Source organism: Anomaloglossus baeobatrachus, chromosome 2, assembly GCF_048569485.1.
Source record: "Anomaloglossus baeobatrachus isolate aAnoBae1 chromosome 2, aAnoBae1.hap1, whole genome shotgun sequence".
Taxonomy (NCBI): Eukaryota; Metazoa; Chordata; class Amphibia; order Anura; family Aromobatidae; genus Anomaloglossus; species Anomaloglossus baeobatrachus.
In genome coordinates, this window is record NC_134354.1 from 773,751,507 (window position 1) to 773,774,384 (window position 22,878).

Genomic DNA, 22,878 nt, shown 5'->3' on the forward strand with positions numbered 1-22,878 from the left:
AGAATGCCAAGAGTGTGCAAAGCAGTAATCACAGCAAAAGGTGGCTACTCTGAAGAACCTAGAATATAAGACATATTTTCAGTTGTTTCACACTTTTTTAAGTATTTCATTCCACATGTGGTAATTCATAGTTTTGATGCCTTCAATGTAAATCTACAATTTTCAGAGTCCTGAAAATAAAGAAAACTCTGAATGAGAAGGTGTGTCCAAACTTTTGGTCTGTACTGTGTGTGTATATATATATATATATATAAAGTTTTGAATTATTTTTTGGGTAGAAGATATGAAAATAAAAGAATTTGAATAATTCTTTTTTAGAAAACAAAAAATCTTTTTTTTGTCATATTGTAAGGAGCCCTACCTTTTTCATTTTTTGGTTACAGAGCTTTACGAGGGCTCATTCTTTTGCATAACGAGCTGACATTTTTTATTGGTACTATTTAGGGATACATAGAACATTTTGATCATTTTTTGTTTCATTCTTTTGAGAGGCCAGATGAACAGGATCAGCGAATCTATCTCAGTTTTTCATATTTTGCTTATGACATTTTATTTGCAAGATAAATAATAATAAAAATGTTTTATAGCACGGGTCGTTTCGAATGTGGCGATAAATACGCATTGTTTTTTGAGTGAGTTTGGTTCTTTTTACAAATTAACCATTTTTTATTATTAAAACTGAGATTTGAGTTTTATTATATTTACATTTTTGTTATTTTTTTTTTATAATAACTATTAGTCCCAAAAGGGGAATGAACCTGCGACTCATTGATCACATAGATTTATACACAGTACTACTAATCTGTGAAGTGTATGATTGACAGGTAACCTGTAAGACCATATCTCTGGCAGGATCTAATACGAATCCACTAAAGGGCGCTTTACACGCAGCGATATCGCTAGTAATGTCGCTACCGAAAGCACCTACCCCGTCGTTTGTGCGTCATGGGTAAATCGCTGCCCGTGGCGGCCAAAATCGGTAGTGCGTGTCACATGTATTTACCTTCCTAGCGACGTCGCTGTGGGCGGCGAACAATCTATTTTTTAAGGGGGAGGTTCGTGCGCCGTCATAGCGATGTCACACAGCGGCCCGCCAATAGAAGCGGAGGGGCGGAGACCAGCCACATTAACGACACGCCCACCTTGTTGCCGGCAGGACGCAGGTACGTTGTTGTTCGTCGTTCCCGGGGTGTCACACGTAGCGATGTGTGCTGCCTCAGGAATGACGAACAACCTACATCCAGCACCAGCAACGACATTTGGAAAAGGAACGACGTGTCAACGATCAACGATAAGGTGATTATTTTTGATTGTTAGCGGTCGCTCGTAGGCGTCACACGCAACGACGTCGCTAACGAGGCCGGATGTGCGTCACGAATTCCATGACCCCAACGATATATCGTTAGCGATGTCGTTGGTTGTGAAGCGACCTTCAGGAAATCAGGAGATCTCTAGGTCTCCTTGTTGCATTAGCGACTATTGACTATAGCTGCCTCTGTGGTTTTACAGGTTTTACGTCATTACTAGCAGGTTTTAAGCAGAGCTCAACTCTCCTGCGCTCATACACAGCATTTACAGTACAATTTCACACTTTGCACTGATCTATCAGTAGCAGGCAACAAACACAGCTCAACTCTGCAATGTCCAGTAATAAAACATTCGGTTGCAGAGCAATGCAGGAGAATTGAGCCCTGCTAGAAACCAGCTAGGGATGATGTAAAACCACCCAGACAGCTGCAAAGATGAAGATGGCAGGATACTATACAGGTGCCGTCATTACACAGAAGCACTGTCAATATGTGTCACGGCACCGCTCCTTACCCACTGATCCAGTCCACGTGCCCACCGGTCACGGCTGCCACTCCCGCTCTCCGGCGTCCTGTCCCTGGTCTCTTGTGTCTGACTCTGATTCTTAGGCACATGCATGTGTATAGGGCGGGGCCGCGTCCACGCACCTAGTCTTATAGGCCCAGCACTGATGAAGCAGGATATGACATGTTACAGGGACAGGGTATATAAGACTTCCCTTTCCATGTGGGCGGCGCCTGACCAACGTGTTCTCTAAGCTAGGTGCTCAGGTCCCCTTGTGCTTGGTCTTGTTACTAACACTGTCTCGTCCGCACTCCGCAGAGTCCGTCCGCTGGTCCTGACTTGGTGCTTCCAGGAGGTGTCCGGTGACTGTGTACTGAGGATACTGTCATCTCTCGTCTGCCTGCACCCGTCACCGATTCCCGACCCTACCTGGTGCCTCAGCCTGCACGTCTCACTGGACCTGGACCCCGTCTGCTATTACTACGCGGCACCTGAACCTCGTCCCAGTCGTCCCTCTGCCTTATGGATCCCTTTGGACTCTTGCACTCCGTAAGTGGACTTGGACTTTGGACCTCCTGTGTTCCGGCTACCATGCATTTAGGCCCTCTGGTGGGGTGACCAGAAAGTCCCTGTACAGGGGTTAGCTCTTGGTTGCTCCTCCAGGGGAGTCCGGTGCACGGTCCAGTGTATCCACAATCCAGGACATAACAATATGTGACTGTAGGATAGAGCGGGACAGGGGGTTGCTATACTGTCCCTCAAGCTAGCGGACCCTAGGCTATCCCTAACCTCCGGATTACCCCTGATGGTGGAGATGCTGGAGTCCCGTGCCTGGCTATCCTCCTGACCAGAAATAATCTGTTCCCATCCTCCCCTCTTGCAATGTGATAATCCTATGAAGGAGGTTGTGTGCCGCCCCCGTGTCAGCAGCCGGGCTGCTCGGATCCGGATCCGCTGTGGCTCGAGGGACGTCCGGATACTGGGGTCGTGCGGCCACTCAAATAAAGGGGGTATTTACAGGGGATTGTATTTAGAGTTCGTGACGCCACCCGTGGTATGTGGTAATTAGGAGTACCACCGCTGCAGTTGGAAGTACCCGGGGATGATGGAATGGGGCAGCCAGGTGTTGTGACCCTCCATGGGTAGGGGGATACCCCGGGACTCGGTGATGGTGTTCGGGAAGTGCCGTGGGGAGTGAAGGGGTCATTTTCGTACTTACACAGTCCATAAAGCTGACACCGACAACTGGATAAACCAAAGTTCTGGATACTGCTGCTGCTGAGGGGAGCTAGTTCGGGTCCCTTCCCCAATGATTCTGCCTGGTGATCCGTGACCTTCCTCCTGGCACTAAGTTCACGTCTCTGTTGGTCCCAGTAGTATAGAACTAGTCGGGTCCCGCTCCCCAGTGTGGCTAACTGTGGGAGCTTGTTCTCCGGGTTCACACTTCGGATTTTCTGGACCGTTTTAGTGGAAAGGCCTATCCCCCTTGTTGCGCTAGTACCTCGATTTTGGAGCGGGTGGAGATTGGATCTTGAAGGCTCCGTTCTCGTCGGGTAAATTGTCAGGTTGCCTGAAGCTACCCCCTGACCTAGGGTCCACATACCCCGTCGTGCCCTGGTCCCAGCTGCCGGCTGTCCTCCTCGACAGTTCCGTGCCCCTTGTCACGATCCCCTGCGACCGGGGGTCCAGCTCCTACTAGGCCCAGACCACCGTCTGCTACCTAGTTACTTCCAAGGAGCCCAGCTCCTGACCTCCTCTTTCCTTCACTTCCTACACTTCACTGACCTACTCTTTACACTCCTGACCTCCCCTTAACCAACCCCCCAAGTGGGCGACCTTATTCCACACAGGCTGTCCACTGATGTGTCTGGTGGGTGTGGTGCAGAGTGTTCCTAGGATTTTATTAGCTGTTGTAAGCAACACCATGTAGCTGGGGACCCGTGACCAAGGAGGAGGTGGATATTGCACGGGAGGGCAGATTGTACCTGATAGTCCAGGGGCGTCACAGTTGCTCCGAAACACTCAGATATCGAAGATCCAGCATTCATCTTTACTGCACAGCAGCGCCACAATTTAACCCTGTCCACCCCCATTTGCGATCACAAAGTATCCTTGATACTGGGAGCTGCAGCCGCTGTTTCCTAGACTCTTCCTAGTGGTTGTGTCTGACACAACCCCCCACCTCCCCCGCCAGGTGAGCAAAACCTTAATTACAGGTTTACCGTATCTCACAGATAAGACCCTATTCTTGTGCTTTTTCTTTTCTTATATCCAGTGCATCCCCCCTCTAGGGAAGGAAAGAGGAGGACTGTGATGGCAACACAGATAAAGACAGACATGGAAAAACCAAAACTCAGACACACTGCAAACTCAAAAAAACAAACAGTAAAAGAAATAAAGGCCGCTTTACACACTGCGATATCGGTACTGATATCGCCAGCGTGGGTATCCGCCCCCATCAGTTGTGCGACATGGGCCAATCGCTGCCTGTGTCGCACAACATCGCCCGTAACCGTCACACTACTTACCTTCCCTGCGACGTCGCTGTGACCGGCGAACCGCCTCCTTTCTAAGGGGGCGGTTCGTTCAGCGTCACAGCGACGTCACAGCAGCGTCACTGAACCGCCGCCCAATAGAAGCGGAGGGACGGAGATGAGCGCGACATAACATCCCGCCCAACTCCTTCCTTCCGCATTGTGGCCGAGACGCAGGTAAGGTGAGGTTCCTCGTTCCTGCAGTGTCACACGGAGCGATGTGTGCTGCCGCAGAAACGAGGAACAACTTCGTTACTGCTGCAGTAACGATATTTGAGAATGGACCCCCATGTCACCGATGAGCGATTTTGCACGTTTTTGCGACGATGAAAAATCGCTCATAGGTGTCACACGCAACGACATCGCTAAAGCGGCCGGATGTGCGTCACAAATTCCGTGACCCCAACGAGATCGCTTGAGCGATGTCGTAGCGTGTAAAGCCCGCTTAAGGCTATGTTCACACAGGGCTTTTTTTGGTAAGTTTTTTTCCTGACCAAAACCTGATCTTTTGGCAGGAAATCTCCTTTGAGTCATCTGATGTTTTTGGTGAGTTTTTCATGCGTTTTTAGCGGCCTTTTTGATGCAGATGTGGTGCAGATTTGTTTTTTGTTCTACAAAATGGGTTGTATCAATGAAAAAACGCAGCAAATCTGCAGCAAAGAATTGACATGCTCATTCCTTAACCTTTTCTTATCCTGAGTCCCCCTGGGGGGGGGGACTTCCAAAAATTCCGTTATGCTCCTTTGTTGGGCCACTGCCTTTATTTTACAAAATTCATTCATATTGCAAAATTTTGTTTTGACTTTTTTTCCCAATTATAATAGGATTTGAATGGGCAGAACACGAAATTTTATTGGATAGGAAAAGGTTAAAAACCTGACCAAAAACACAGGAATTTGACAAAACAGTCAGGGAAAAAACCTGGTGTGTGTGTGTGTGTGTGTGTGTGTGTGTAAGAGATTTCAGAAATCTCATAGACTTTGCTGGGACTGTAAAAATAAACTTTTTATCAGCATGGATTTGCATAAAACCAAGGCAAATCTGCAGCTAAAAAACGCAGCAATAACTATCAAAAAAGCCTTGTGTGAACATAGCCTAAGCAGAAAACCAAGAGAAGGCAGCAACAAGGATTAACACCACAACCGCTCACAGCACCAAAGTACTAGAATCACCACTATGTCCGGATCCCAACACCTCAACAGACCAGTCATGGGGTCATGGAGACTCAGCCTCCTAGCAGCATGGTTGTTGAGAGGCACCAGGGCACCTGCCCTGCTGGGGCGGTGGTTGGCATGCAGTGCCACACCTTTTAAGGCTTCAGATAAGTTAGAGACATACTCAGAGGTTCGCTGTGACGTAGCAGTGGACTTCATACAGTCTGATCACAATGTTAAACCAAGAACCACATGATCAGGCATTAGATCAACTGATGAGTTTTGGATGTGTGGTTCATGTCTAATTCTCCATTTATGCTCCCTCACCAGACCAGTGTAGAGGAGCTATAGCTGGCATTAAAGGAAGTGACTGGCTAGCATACATAGGAGGAGAGCGAATGTGACTGGCTCCCCCACAGCATGTGATCAAAGGAGACTAACAAGCCGACCAGCAGAGATTAAAAGCAGCATCACATGTACCACCCCGCGCTCAGCTGCAGCTGAGCCGCTCAGATCCGGGCTTGTTGGTGGGTTGCTCGAGCGCCTCCGGACCCAGGGGTCACTTCGCTCTGAAAGGGGTGCTGGTGCTTTTGGAGGGGGGGTAGGTAGGTGCACGGCCAGAGCCGTGTTTGAGTTTGTGACGCCACCCACGGGTTGTGGTGAAGTTCGACACCACCGCTGCGATTACTGGGCACCCGGGGGAGATGGTAGTGCAGTAAGATGTTAAGCCCTCCTTGGGTAGGGATGATGGCCCTGGGACCCGTTGGGGATAGCTAGGCGGTGCAGGGCGGTGCGCGGCCGGATGGCACTGTTGTACTCACTGTTATTGACCCACACAAGTCTCTGGTAAACCAAGTTGATGGTGGTCGGTGCCTACAGCCGGCTGTGTATTATCCCCCACCCGGTTCGGTGGTCTTGGCCTTTCTCTTGCACCGTGTTGTGTACTTGGGCTGCCTGCACTTCAGCGTCAGGAGTCCGCTCCCCCGCATTGTAGATGTCGGGAGAGCCCTTTTACCCGCAGACACTGGCCCGTGGGATCTCTCTGCCTGTGCGGTGGCTTTCTATCCCCCTAGGTGGGCTGTTGTCTTCAGTCGGGACTTGGTTGGGACAGGACCTATAGTCCAGACCGCAATCAGTTAATTAACTCAGTCCAGTGGGTTCTGGACCTCGTTTCAGGGTCTGAGTACCCCCCCTTTGTGCTCCGGTTTCCGAGTCGGTTCCTAGGGTCGGTACCGGCAGGCCACTACCCTATCCCGGTCCACCACGGTTCCACCGAGTCGTCTTCCCGGCTCCTGCAGGCTAAGGCCACCATTTGCAACCTAGCCAAGGTACCAGGGCTCCGACCCCGAAACCCGTCAGACTCCTTCACTCCACTCCTCTCTACTCAACTCTCCAACTACTGACTACCAACTGACTGTTTTCCCGCTTCAGGCTCTCTGAACTCCTCGGTGGGCGTGGCTAACCACCTGGCTCCGCTCCCCTGGTGTGTCCATCAAGTCCTGAGGGGGGTGACTAGGGTTTAAAGTTTGGCTGATGACACCTTATTGGGGGACAGGTGTAATGCGGGGGTCTACCTGTGACAGCCTGGGTAGTCCAGGGCGTCACACACACGCAAAGATATATCGTGCGATCGCACCCGCCCCCGTCGTTTGTGCGTCATGGGCAATTCGTTGCCCGTGGCGCACAATGTCGTTAACCCCGTCACACGCACTTAGCTTCCTAACGACGTCGCTGTGGGCGGTGAACATCCTCTTCCTGAAGGGGGAGGGACGTTCGGCGTCACAGCGACGTCACACAGCGGCCGCCCAATAGAAGTGAAGGGGCGGAGATGAGTGGGACGTAAACATCCCGCTCACCTCCTTCCTTCCTCGTTGCCGGAGGACGGAGGTAAGCTGTGTTCGTCGTTCCGGGGATGTAACACGGAGCGATGTATGCTGCCTCGGGAACGACGAACAACTGGCGCGCAGAAGGAGGAACGACATTATGAAAATAAACGACGTGTCAATGAGCAACGATAAGGTGAATATTTTTGCTCGTTCACAGTCATTCGGAGATGTCACACGCTACGATATCTCTAACGATGCCGGATGTGCGTCACTAACGACGTGACCCCAACGACATATCGTTAGATATATCGTACCGTGTGACGGGGCCTTAGCTCTTCCTAGTCTGCCTATGAACTACAAGTCTCTGGGTCAATGCCCGAGTCTGCCTGCAACGATCACAGATATCAGAGAAATTAGCAGGTTGAGTGCCAGAATCTGGAAACTGCACAGATCCTGACAGTCGGCTTTGTTTGTAAAAACGTCCTTGTGACAAGCACAATGTATTCTAAATGTAGACTCCACTCTTTGTTAGTGCTGGAGGCAAAGCTGTGCTGGCAAGACGCCTGATGAGGGACGGTGCGATGCACAGGATCGACCGGGAGCAATTTTGTGATGTTGCACATAGCCTTTGAGTCTACATATTGACTCCTGGATACGGCCGCATCACATATAGAAAGCTCCACGAAATCATGACTGGTATCCGCTTTAGTAAACAAGACGAAACATTCCTGGCCTGTACCAGAAGGAGCTGAAGGGTGGAGGAGAATCAAGGACGTTTCCTGAAATAGTTGTACAATTAAGACATGAGAACGTAATCCAACAATGCGGCTGATTGTATCTGAATTTTTACAAGGCATGGGGCTATAAATGTTTTACCCTGCGCTCAAACAAAGCAATGTTTACTCACTTAGTGATACATAATGTATACAGGAGCCTAATGCACTTCCTGCACCAATCATTAACACAAAGAACAATAACAATATAGTCCGAAAAGTGTGGACGATTCTACGTACGGCTGCAATGCAGATCAAATTAAAAATTAAAAGCTAATTCTTAAGCCAAAGTTTTAGGCAAGGGTGGAAAAAACTGCAGAGAAGCAAAGCTTTCAGGAATAAAAATATCAATTTAAAAAATGCCAAGTGGAAGAACAAAATGGAAATCTGAATCAGATCAATATTTGGTGTCCCCCCCCCTTGCCTTCATCACACTCAATCACTTGCACACAGTTTTTGTAGGAAATCATCAGGAGGTTGTTCCAAACATCTTGGAGAACTGACCCCAATCTCCTGAGTATGAGGATCCTTCCTATCTATTCATGTGATCCCAGACAGACGGGATTGGAGCACCCCACGGGGTGTGGGGAATACTCGTCACCGGGCTGGTGAGGGTCAGGAGATTGTCCCAGGTGGCCCTGCCCGGTTTCGTGACCCCGAGGTGTCCACAAAAGGGAAAGTGGAGATGGATGCTGGGACGATGAGGGTACTGAAAGTAGTAGTTGTCTCGTGATGCCACCTGTGGTGTGCGGTTCAAGGTTTTTACTCACTGTCCGGTTGTTGTCCTAGGAGTGCCAGTCTCTGCCGTGATGGACCCCAGCCGATCCCGAATAATTTGGAGGTCACCGGCGGTGTTCTCACTGTGTGTCCTTTCTGGTTGGGGTCTCTCCAATCCCATGGATGGAATGTGAAAATGGGCTGCGGGTGTTTCCTGCACTCTCCGCAGACCCTGGAATCCCCGGTAGCTATAGAGAGCCCGGGCTGAGCTGTCTGATCCAAGCCACGGGTCTTGCAGTGCTCCAGAAGTGTGAGGAAGAAAATGCCTGGACCAAGGTCCTGACTATGCTCCTTACCCCAAGCTGTGCCTGGGGAAAAACTGACTAAGCATGAAGATGCTCCTTCCTTTCCATAAGTGGTGTCCCCCCAGGTGGTTGTCCTAGTGACCGGGTAAATTCCCATGCCTCATGATGGCCACCCCCCTATCTACCCTAGGCCAATCCCCGTGGGAAATCACCTGTGTGTGGTTTGTGAATGTGAGAAACACCAGTGATTAACCCCTTTCTTACCAGGGATGAGTACTGCACCTTAAGTGAGATGCAGTACTCTGTGGCGACTGAAGCCTCAGGGGCAAAACAGGATGATGTGAGATCGGGGCTATGCAGGAGCCGGATCATCCATTACCTCCAAGGCTCTTTGGCGGCTGGATCATCATCTTTAGGCCTCTGCGGGGGCCAGATCATCACCTTTAGGGCTTTGCGGGGGCTAGATCTTCACTTCCAGGCCTCTGCGGTGGCTAGATCATGACTTCTAGGGCTCTGTAGGGGCCAGATCCTCACTTCCAGGGCTCTGCAGGGTCCAGATCATCACTTCCAGGGCTCTTTGGGGGCTGGATCATCACTTCCAGGGCTCTTTGGGGGCCGACTGCTCACCTCAAGGGCTTTGTGGGATCCTTATCATTACTTCAAGGGCTCTATGGGGACAGGATCATTAAGTCCAGGGCTCAGTGGGGGCCACATCATCAGTTTCAGTGCTTTGTGAGAGTCGGATCATTACTTCCAGGGCTCTGCAGAGGCTGGATCATCACCTTCAGGGCTCCTCTGGGGCCGCATCATTACCTCCAGGACTCCTTGTCCTTCTTTAGCACTTTCACCAACCGGAGATTTTCCATTTTCGTTTGAACCATCACGTGCCTCTAACAGCTGTGGGTTAAATTTTGCAGTCAATCACTGACAGCAGCATTTAACATACACAGACAGGAAGCACGTCACTAATCCAGCCCATCAGCACCCCCATCATGTGAGGGTTCACTGATGACACTCGCTCCTGTCATTATGAATCTCCTGTGAACGCCAACCCATAGCTGGCATTCATAGGAGATCATGATTCTATACAGAGCAGGACTGATGATCGCAGGTGCAAGTCCCCTATAGGGACTATTAAATATAGTTAAAAAAAAGTTTTAAAAAATATAAAAAAATAAAAAACTTCAAACTGGGAGCCACGGTGGCTCAGTGGTTAGTTTTTGAGCGCTGTGGTCCTGGGTTCAAATCCCACCAACATCTGCAAAGGAGTTTGCATGTTCTCCCAGTGTTTTTCATGGGTTTCCCCCCCACACTCCAAAGACATAGTGATAGGGAATGAAAATTGTGAGCCCCAATGGGGACAGTGTTGCTATTGTATATAAAGCGCTGTGGAATATGTTGGCGCTATATAAAAATAAAGATTATTATAATTATTAAATCACTCCCCCATTTTGCCAAAATAAAAATAAAACAATTAAAAAAAAAATAAAATACACATAATTGGTATCGCTATCTTCATAAATATCCGATCTATCAAAATATAAAATAAAAAAAATGAATCGGTAAATGGCATAACAAAAAAAAAAATCAAAATGCCAGAATTACGGATTTTTGGCCGCCACAACATTGCAACAAAAAGCAATGAAAAAAATCAAATCTACCCCAAAATGGTATCAGCAAAAATGTCAGCTCAGGGTGCAAAAATTAAGGCATCACTGAGCCCCAGATCCCGAAAAATGAGAACACTGCGAGTTTCTAAATGGCGACAAAAGCAAATTTTTATTATTTTTTTTTTTTTTTTTTTACAAATTTCAGATTTTTTTTTTCACCACCACTTAGATAAAAGTAAAAGTATCCATGTTTGGCCTCTACGAACTGGTACCGACCTAAGGAATCATAATTCCAGGTCAGTTTTACCACATAGGGAACATGGTAAATACAAAATCCCATTGTAGAAAGTTCACTTTTTTAGCAAATTTACTGCAGTTGGGATTTTTCCCGTTTTCAAGTACACTATATGGTAAATTGAATGGTGTCATTCAAAAGTACAACTCGTCCCGCACAAAACAAGCCCCCATATGGCAAGATTGACGGAAAATTAAAAATGTTATTACTCTGGGGTGAAAGGGTTAAAAAGAAATGTTTCTGTGTGCTGTGTAATGGATGTGTCTGACTTCTGTATATTTCATTTCAGGGGAAAAAAGTTTTTTTCGGTGAAAGTCTGGCAGCTGCCCCCTCACAAATCCCTGATATTACCAGGAAATGATATTCGGCAGAGCTCCGTTCGCTTCTGTCTCAGCTATGTTCTCCTCGATGAAGAGAGCGAGCGGTGTACGGATTCGTAGCAAATGTTGGAAGTGGAGAATCTCATGAAGCTGGGCTTCCTTTTTTTTTTTTTTTTTTTTTGGACCTAAATAACCCAAAAGACTATCATGTACCACATTTCCTCCGAAAATAAGACCTACCCCAAAAATAAGCCCTAGTGTGATTTTACAGGATTTTTGGAGTAGGCTTGAAATGCTTAAAAAAATAAGCCCTAATCACGGTCATAGAGGGCATTAGGAGGAATAAAAGTGCACAATTTCTCAGGGACCCCACTCCCTTAGGGACTCCAGTGTTTGTTTTAAGATTGTTTAACCCCTTCAGCCCCAAAGCGTTTTCCGTTTTTGCGGTTTTTTTTTTGCTCCCCTTTTTCCGAGAGCCGTAACTTTTTTATTTTTCCGTCAATCTTGCCATATGAGGGCTTGTTTTTTTGCGGGACGAGTTGTACTTTTAAATGAAACCATACGTTTTACCATATAGTGTACTGAAAAACGGCAAAGAAATTCCAAGTGTGGAAAAACTGCAAAAAAAGTGTGATCGCACAATAGTTTTTGGGATATTTTATTCACAGTGTTCACTATATGGTAAAACTGATGTGTGGGTGTGATGCCTGAGGTCGGTGCGAGTTTGTAGCCACCAAACATGTATAAACTTACTTGTATCTAAGGGGTTAAAAAAAAAAATCACAAATCTGTCCAATAAAAGTGGTGCACGTTTTGCGCCATTTTCCAAAACCTGTAGCATTCTCATTTTTTTAGATCTATGGCTCAGTGACGGCTTATTTTTTTGCATCTTGAGCTGAAGTTTCTAATGGTATCATTTTTGTGCAGATGCTACGTTTTGATCGCCTGTCATTGCATTTTGCGCAAAACTTGCGGCGACCAAAAAACAAAATTTTGGAGTTTGGAATGTTTTTGCCACTACGCCGTTTACTGATCAGATTAATTGATATTACAGTTTGCTAGATCGGACGTTTCTGAACGCGGAAATACCAAATATGTGTATATTTTTTAACCCTTTAATTTTCAATGGGGCGAAAGGGGGGTGATTTGAACTTTTAGGTTTTTTTTTTTTTTTGTTTTAAAACTTTTTATTTTACTTTTTTTTTTTTATTTTACTAGTCCCCCTAGGGGGCTATGTGGATCAATAATAATCCGATCGCTCTGCCCTATCTGCTGATCACAGCTACCGAGCCGTGATCTGCAGATAAGCTGCTTTACTCTCTGTGCTGGCACTATTCCGGCACTGAGAGAAAGCGACTCATGTTAGCTACAGGCGTCATCACATGACCCTGTGCTACCATGGCAACCACCGAAAGTCACGTGATCACGCACGTGACTTCCGGTAGGGGCGGCAGTGAGTGAAAGTAATGGCCGCGTGCATGTACATCTCGCTGCCAGATTTTGGCAGCGAGATGTAAGGGGTTAAATGTTGTGGGTGGAAGCGATTCCACTTGTAACATGCAGGCACACATGTCAGATGTTGAAAACAGCTGATATGTGCGCGGATCGCCGTGACCTGCCCACAGCAGGGGGCGAGGGTTAACCTCACACTATCCATGACGGATAGATCCGTCATTGGTCGTGAGGGGGGTAAGGACCTTTGGTGACTTCACAGTCATGTGACCATGATGTAACCAAAGGGCTCTTAATTGCAGGAATCTAAAAGAATTGAACAGGAGACAGGCTGGTAGGCAGGATCGGCATTAGGGGAAAGGGAGAGCAAACCGGTCAATTTCACAGGGCCTCCATATATCCTGATAACATTGCTTCAGGACCTTTGATTGCTTCACGGTCATGTGAAAATGATGTAACCAAAGGTCTCTTAATTGCAGGAGTCTAAACGCATGGAACAGGAGACAGACCTGGCATTAGGGGGGAGAGCAAACTGGGTAAGTTTATAGGGCCCGCATTCTCCTAGGGGTCCTAGTGTTTATATCCTGATATGATAAGACTGCTTAAGGACCTTTGTGACATCACGGTCATGATGTTACCAATAGGTCTCTTAATTGCAGAAGTCTATGATACCCACATGTTACACACAGAGAGTTTGGAGAATTATGTTGATGTTCCTGAATGTGATAGGATTATATTTGAATAAATGTTGATTTATTTATTTTTTGTTCATATATAAATGTGGAAAAAAATAAGACATCCCCTGAAAAGTATTATTATTATTACTGTATTTATTGAGCACCATTGATTCCATGGGGCTGTACATGAGAAGGAGTTACATACAGAATACATACACAAGTTACAGTAGACAGACTAGTACATAGGGGAGAGGGCCCTACCCTTGCGGGCTTACATTCTATAGGATTTTGGGGAGGAGACAGTAGGTGGGGTGTAGGTGGGGCGGCAGCTCCGCGCGGTGGTGAGGCGGCAGCTCCGTGCGGTGGTGAGGTGGCTGCTCCGCACGGTGGTGAGGCGGCAGCTCCACGCCATGGTGAGGCGACGGTGAGGCGGCAGCTCCGTACGGTGGTGAGCTGGCAGCTCCGCACGGTGGTGAGCTGGCAGCTCCGCACGGTGGTGAGCTGGCAGCTCCGCGCGGTGGTGAGCCGGCAGCTGTGGTGGTGTTGAAGTAGTGAGGTAAAATAAGTCCTCACCCATCTTTAGGAGCAAAAAATAATATACCCACCAGCCAAATATTGTGCACCTCTTGTGCTACCAAAAAAGTTCTGACCCATCAAAGTACGGACTCCACAAAATCGCTGAAGGTGCCCTATGGTATCTATAAGTTAGCAGATCCAGTGCATTTCCAGTGCAAGTTACAGTAGACAGACTAGTACATAGGGAAGAAGACCCTGCCCTTGCAGGCTTACATTCTATAGGATTTTGGGGAGGAGACAGTAGGTGGGGTACAGGTTGGGCGGCAGCTCCGCACGGTGGCGAGGCGGCAGCTCCGCACGGTGGTGAGGCAGCAGCTCCGCGCCGTGGTAAGGCAGTGGTGAGGCGGCAGCTCCGTGCGGTGATGAGGCGACAGCTCTGCACAGTGGTGAGGCGGCAGCTGTGGTGGTGTTGAAGTAGTGAGGTAAAATAAGTCCTCACTAGTGATGAGCGAGCATGCTTGTCACTACTCGGTACTCGCACGAGTATCACTGTACTCGGGCTGCTCGGCGGGGACCGAGTAATCTCGCGATACTCGTGCTTTACTCGTGGTCTTCATTTCTGCATGTTGGCGCTCTTTTGAGAGCCAGCCCTCATGCAGGGATTGGCTGGCAGACCACTGCAATGCCACAGCCCTGTTAGTTGTGGAATTGCAGTGATTGGCCGGCCTGCACAGCGTCACCGAGCCTTTATATAGGCCGGCGCGCTGTGCTCTGCTCACAGCTATTCTGACAGTGAGTGTAGGGAGAGTGTCGCTGATTCAGGGAAAGCTTTGCGGCCCTTTATAGCTTTTTCAGTTGCAGGGCTGCAAACAGTGTGACCAAAAGTCCTTCTCAGGACTATTCTAGTTGTATACAGGCAGGCAGGGTATAGCCAGGTCGGCGTACAGTAGCAGAGTCCTTCTCAGGACTATTGTTGCTATATACAGGCAGGGTATAGCCAGGTCTGAATACAGGCTAGTGACCAAAAGAGTCCTTGTCAGGACTATTGTAGCAGTATACAGGCAGGCAGGCAGGCAGGGTAGTGGTGACCGTATACCAGCCTTCATATCTGGGGCTGGTGTACACAGTGTAAAACAGTCCAGATAGTGTCTGACTTGTCTGTACTGTAATTGTCGCTCCCCAAAAAAACCTGTTAGGTTATTATTGCGTCCGTGCTTGGTTTTTAAAACCGCACGTGTGTGCCTGTTGGTGGCAGCGTACAGGTGCACTGGTGTGCGTTTACCAAACTATTATATAACGCACAAGTGTAGTGTATAATACACGTCAGTCAGCAGTGGCTGATAGTGTCAGAGTTCTTAATTTTTGCTCCTAAAACCTGTGTTAGGTTATTATTGCGTCCGTGCTTGGTTTTTAAAACCGCACGTGTGTGCCTGTTGGTGGCAGCGTACAGGTGCACTGGTGTGCGTTTACCAAACTATTATATAACGCACAAGTGTAGTGTATAATACACGTCAGTCAGCAGTGGCTGATAGTGTCAGAGTTCTTAATTTTTGCTCCTAAAACCTGTGTTAGGTTATTATTGCGTCCGTGCTTGGTTTTTAAAACCGCACGTGTGTGCCTGTTGGTGGCAGCGTACAGGTGCACTGGTGTGCGTTTACCAAACTATTATATAACGCACAAGTGTAGTGTATAATACACGTCAGTCAGCAGTGGCTGATAGTGTCAGAGTTCTTAATTTTTGCTCCTAAAACCTGTGTTAGGTTATTATTGCGTCCGTGCTTGCATTTAAAAACCGCACGTGTGTGCCTGTCGGTGGCAGCGTACAGGTGCACTTGTGTGCAATTTCCAGAAACTTTGATATAACGCACAAGTAGTGAATATACACGTCAGCAGTGCACAGCATTGCAAAATGCGCAAGGGCATTGGCAAGGAACAAGGAAGTGGACGTGATGGTGGTGCAGGCAGAGGCCGAGGTCGTGGGCAAGCTCTAATTTCGCCACAACAAAGGGCCACATCTAGTCGCTCGCACGTCCTGTCCCAAATTCTTGGGGACCGCAGCAGTACACCGCTCTTGAACCAAGACCAGTGTCAACAGGTTGTTAGTTGGATAGCGGATAATGCTTCCAGTCAGATTGGCACCACCACAAACACTCTGTCTTCCACACGGTCAAGTGTCAGTAGCCGTGATACTGCACCGCACATTTCTGAACCTGATCCTCCTTCCTACCACCAGGCTGAGTACACGTCCTCCTCGGACATTAATGATCCCACACTTGGACACTCGGAAGAGCTGTTCACGTTTCCATTCACACATTCTGGCCTCTCGCCAGCTCATATTGAAGTGGGTCATGAGGAGATCGTCTGTACAGATGGCCAAATATTTGAGCAGCCACGTTCTCACGAAGTTGGCAACGTGTCTCAACAAGTGGTGGACGATGATGAGACACAATTGTCAGCAAGTCAGGAGGAGGAGCAGGGTGCGGAAGAGGAAGACGACGTGGTGGATGATCCAGTAACTGACCCAACCTGGCAGGAGGATATGCAGAGCGAGGACAGCAGTGCACAGGGGGAGGGAGGCGTAGCATCACAACAGGCAGTAAGAAGCAGGGTGGTGGCCCCAGGCAGAAGTCAGGCAACCGTTCCCCGGAACAACACGACGACACAAGGTGCCTGTACAAATGTTAGGTCTTCACGAGTCTGGCAGTTTTTTAAGTTGGATCCAGATGATTCAAAAAAGGCCATTTGCAACACCTGCCGTGCCAGCATCAGCAGGGGTACCAAAACTAGCAGCCTGACCACCACCAGCATGATCAGGCACATGTCAGCCAAGCACCCGACTTTGTGGGAAGTACAACAGAGTCGAGGAGCAGTGCTTGCTGATGTCACTGCTACGTCTTCGCTGGTTGTGCATGCGAGCCAATCCTCTGTCCATGCTGCCTGCGAACAAGCCTCCTCCACTCCTGCACCTGCAGTTGCCTACGCAGAAAGAACACCATCATCAAGCACGTCCTTGTCCCAGCGCAGCGTTCAGTTATCCATTCAGCAAACCTTTGAACGCAGGCGCAAATACACTGCCAACACCCCACATGCCACAGTTCTAAATGCTAACATTTCGCGACTGCTTGCGCTGGAAATGTTGCCTTTTAGGCTGGTGGAGACAGAAGCATTCCGTGACCTGATGGCGGCAGCTGTCCCACGTTACTCGGTCCCCAGCCGCCACTATTTCTCCCGGTGTGCCGTCCCCGCGTTGCATAACCACGTGTCACAAAACATCACACGTGCCCTGAACAACGCTGTTTCACCCAAGGTCCACCTAACCACAGACACGTGGACAAGTGCTTGTGGGCAAGGCCGCTACATCTCGTTGACGGCACACTGGGTTAATATTGTGGAAGCTGGGACCCAGTCTGAGCGAGGGACGCAACACGTCCTTCCCACACCAAGGTTTGCAGGCCCTACCTCAGTCAGTGTTTCACCCACACTCTACAGCTCCGGAATGTCATGCTCTTCAGCCTCCTCCTCCTCCTGCGCATCCTCATCCACTGTGCCCTCCACACCAGTCACAAGCTGGAAGCACTGCAGCACTGCCTCGGCGAAGCGGCAACAGGCTGTGCTGAAGCTAATCTGCATAGGTGACAAACCCCACAATGCAGAAGAGCTGTGGACAGCTCTGAAACAGCAGGCAGATCACTGGCTCACACCTCTGAACCTAAAGCCAGGAAAGGTCGTTTGTGACAATGGCCGGAACCTGGTGGCAGCTTTGAGGCGAGGCCAGCTGACACATGTTCCATGCGTGGCCCATGTGCTCAACCTCGTGGTTCAGCGGTTTATAAAGTCATACCCAGAGCTGTCTGATCTGCTGGTAAAAGTTCGCCGCCTGTCTGCACATTTTCGAAAGTCACCTACTGCTTCAGCCGGCCTTGCCGGCTTTCAGCGCCGTTTGCATCTTCCGGCTCACAGACTGGTGTGTGATGTCCCCACGCGTTGGAATTCAACTCTGCACATGTTGGTCAGGATATGTGAGCAGAAGAGGGCAGTTGTTGAGTACCTGCATCACCTAAGCCGTCGGGAAATGGGTCAAACTCCACACATAACACCTGAGGAGTGGAGATGGATGTCAGACCTATGTACCATCCTCCAAAACTTTGAGGACTCCACCAAGATGGTGAGTGGTGATGACGCCATTATTAGCGTCACCATACCGCTACTCTGCCTTCTAAAACGGTCCCTGCTGAAAAACAAACATGATGCATTGCAGGCGGAGCGCGATGAGTTGCAGCAAGAAACAGTAGTGGGTGTGGGTGATAACACACAGCCCAGCCTCGTCTCATCACAACGTGCAGTGGAGGACTATGACGAGGAGGAGGATGAAGACATGGAGCAACTCTCCGGCCAAATTGAGGATATGACATGCACACCAGTCATATCCTCGATTCAGCGTGGCTGGCCAGAGGACAGGGTAGATGAGGAGGAGGAGGAGGAGGAGGAGGAGGAGGAGGAGGAGGACAGCATGTTCAGTCATCTTGTTGGTCAGGCTACTGAAGTCCTGGCTGTTAAGAGTCTGGCGCACATGGCTGACTTTATGGTAAGCTGCCTGTCTCGTGACCCTCGCGTTAAGAACATCTTGGCCGACAATCATTACTGGTTGGTAACACTGTTAGACCCACGCTACAAGGAGAACTTTTTGTCTCTTATTCCCGTGGAGGAGAGGTCAACCAAAATGCAGCAGTTTCGGAAGGCCATACTCACGGAAGTAGGCAAAGCATTCCCCTCACAAAACGCTAGCGGCATAGGTCAGGAATCAGTGGACAACCGAGGCGTACAGCCGAGAGAGGCACAAGTCCAATCCGCCAGAGGTAGGGGAACAGTCTTTAAGATGTGGGACAGTTTTCTCAGCCCCTCACGTACCACAGCCCCTGAGGTGCGGGGTAGTGCCACAAGAAATCCTAAGTTTGCCCAGATGCTGAAGGAGTACCTTGCAGATCGAACAACTGTACTCCGACATTCCTCTGTGCCTTACAATTATTGGGTATCCAAGCTGGACACGTGGCATGAATTGGCTCTCTACGCCTTGGAAGTCCTGGCCTGCCCTGCTGCTAGCGTTTTGTCAGAGCGTGTTTTTAGTGCCGCAGGTGGAATCATTACAGATAAACGCACCCGCCTGTCAACTGAAAATGCTGACAGGCTGACTCTGATAAAGATGAACAAGGGTTGGATTGGGCCAGACTTCACCACACCACCAGCAAATGAGAGCGGAGTTTAAAGTTTGCCATGTACCTCCACTCACCCATGGGTACACTTCTCGACTTTGGATAATCGCTGGACTGCTCCTCCTTCTCCTCATGCGCCATCATGATGACCGTTACAATAGTTAGGTCTTTGTTTCAGGTATACCCCCAGTGGTAAATTTTTTCGCCCATTCTTTGCAGAATGGACATTACAACGACAGGAGACCCGCTCCTTTGCAATGGGAACAATGTTTTGAGGCCCTCATGCACGTCTCTACCCAGGGACAACGTGGAGCCTCCCAATTTTTGGCTGCCCTGCCTAAGGGCTATACTGAAATACACCCACTTCCTTACAATGGGCACTTCAGGTTTACAGGCCATCATGCACGTCTCTATCCAGGGACAATGTGGAGCCTCCCAATTTTTGGCTGCCCTGGCAAAGGGCTATACTGAAATACACCCACTTCCTTACAATGGGCACTTCAGGTTTACAGGCCATCATGCACGTCTCTATCCAGGGACAATGTGGAGCCTCCCAATTTTTGGCTGCCCTGGCAAAGGGCTATACTGAAATAGACCCACTTCCTTAAAATGGACACTTAATGTTTTGAGGCCATCATGCACGTCTCTACCCAGGGACAATGTGGAGCCTCCCAATTTTTGGCTGCCCTGGCAAAGGGCTATACTGAAATACACCCACTTCCTTACAATGGGCACTTCAGGTTTACAGGCCATCATGCACGTCTCTATCCAGGGACAATGTGGAGCCTCCCAATTTTTGGCTGCCCTGGCAAAGGGCTATACTGAAATAGACCCACTTCCTTACAATGGGCACTTCAGGTTTACAGGCCATCATGCACGTCTCTATCCAGGGACAATGTGGAGCCTCCCAATTTTTGGCTGCCCTGGCAAAGGGCTATACTGAAATAGACCCACTTCCTTAAAATGGACACTTAATGTTTTGAGGCCATCATGCACGTCTCTACCCAGGGACAATGTGGAGCCTCCCAATTTTTGGCTGCCCTGGCAAAGGGCTATACTGAAATACACCCACTTCCTTACAATGGGCACTTCAGGTTTACAGGCCATCATGCACGTCTCTATCCAGGGACAATGTGGAGCCTCCCAATTTTTGGCTGCCCTGGCAAAGGGCTATACTAAAATAGACCCACTTCCTTACAATGGGCACTTCAGGTTTACAGGCCATCATGCACGTCTCTATCCAGGGACAATGTGGAGCCTCCCAATTTTTGGCTGCCCTGGCAAAGGGCTATACTGAAATAGACCCACTTCCTTACAATGGGCACTTCAGGTTTACAGGCCATCATGCACGTCTCTATCCAGGGACAATGTGGAGCCTCCCAATTTTTGGCTGCCCTGGCAAAGGGCTATACTGAAATAGACCCACTTCCTTACAATGGGCACTTCAGGTTTACAGGCCATCATGCACGTCTCTATCCAGGGACAATGTGGAGCCTCCCAATTTTTGGCTGCCCTGCCTAAGGGCTATACTGAAATACACCCACTTCCTTACAATGGGCACTTCAGGTTTACAGGCCATCATGCACGTCTCTATCCAGGGACAATGTGGAGCCTCCCAATTTTTGGCTGCCCTGGCAAAGGGCTATACTGAAATACACCCACTTCCTTACAATGGGCACTTCAGGTTTACAGGCCATCATGCACGTCTCTATCCAGGGACAATGTGGAGCCTCCCAATTTTTGGCTGCCCTGGCAAAGGGCTATACTGAAATAGACCCACTTCCTTAAAATGGACACTTAATGTTTTGAGGCCATCATGCACGTCTCTACCCAGGGACAATGTGGAGCCTCCCAATTTTTGGCTGCCCTGGCAAAGGGCTATACTGAAATACACCCACTTCCTTACAATGGGCACTTCAGGTTTACAGGCCATCATGCACGTCTCTATCCAGGGACAATGTGGAGCCTCCCAATTTTTGGCTGCCCTGGCAAAGGGCTATACTAAAATAGACCCACTTCCTTACAATGGGCACTTCAGGTTTACAGGCCATCATGCACGTCTCTATCCAGGGACAATGTGGAGCCTCCCAATTTTTGGCTGCCCTGGCAAAGGGCTATACTAAAATAGACCCACTTCCTTACAATGGGCACTTCAGGTTTACAGGCCATCATGCACGTCTCTATCCAGGGACAATGTGGAGCCTCCCAATTTTTGGCTGCCCTGGCAAAGGGCTATACTGAAATAGACCCACTTCCTTACAATGGGCACTTCAGGTTTACAGGCCATCATGCACGTCTCTATCCAGGGACAATGTGGAGCCTCCCAATTTTTGGCTGCCCTGGCAAAGGGCTATACTAAAATAGACCCACTTCCTTACAATGGGCACTTCAGGTTTACAGGCCATCATGCACGTCTCTATCCAGGGACATTGGTGAACCTCACAATTTTGGACTGCCCTGGCAAAGGAAAATACTACAAAGACTCACTTCCTCAAAATGGGCACATTAGACTCAAGAGGCCTTCATGTACGTCTCTTCTCAGGGACATCGGAGTGCCACACAATGTTTTCACGTAAAATCTTTCATGTATTAATCTCAAAAAGTAACATACACCAGCTCTATCTCACTATTGGGTATGTGCCCTTAACATTTCTGCCATGAAAAATCATTTTGGGGTCATTTTGGAAGGTTTTCTGGTGAGTCCGTAAAAATGGCGTAAAACGCGGACAAAATTGTTCACAGCTGTGACTTTTGAGTGATAAATGCTTCAAGGGGTCTTCCCCATGCTGTTGCCATGTCATTTGAGCACTCTTCTGAGACTTTTGTGCCATTTTTAGGGTTTCTCCATGCTGCCGGGAGGTCATTTCACAAAAATACTCGGGTCTCCCATAGGATAACATTGGGCTCGTTGCTCGGGCCGAGTACACGAGTATCTTGGGAGGCTCGGCCCGAGCTTCGAGCACCCGAGCTTTTTAGTACTCGCTCATCACTAGTCCTCACCCATCTGTCGGAGCAAAAAAATAATATACCCACCAGCCAAATATTCTGCACCTCTTGTGCTACCAAAAAAGTTCTGACCCATCAAAGTACGGACTCCACAAAATCGCTGAAGGTGCCCTATGGTATCTATAAGTTAGCAGATCCAGTGCATTTCTTGCTGGAGTCTCCATGGACTTGTTTTTCCAGGACATCCCACAGATTATCAATTGGATTTATATCTGCAGAAAAATCATCACCTTAATCTTTTTCATGTATCTCCAACAATTATCAGTCAATTTATAATTTTTTACAGGGGTATTATCGTGCTGAAAGAAGGACACTTCCATTAGGATATGTACACAGAGTTTTATCACTTCTTTGGAGTGGGTCCGCTCCAAAAAATGCCTTAAAAAAAAATCACTTCAAAAACTTTTATTGTGTATGTGTTAGCAATTCACGTTCAGCCCTTTGAGCGTTTTTTTTTCCCCACTTCAGGTTTTAAAAAACATCTAGTGCTAAAAAAGAAAGTGCATGTCACTTCTTTGAAGCGGATCTTGATGGAATTTGTTCCAAACCCAGCACGGTCCAATCAGAAGGTTGCTAAAACAAACTTTAGAAAAAAAAAACTTCTAGAAATGCTTCAAAACCACTTCAGGAAAGAAAAGCTTCTCCAAAAACCCCCCTCCACCCCAAAGAAG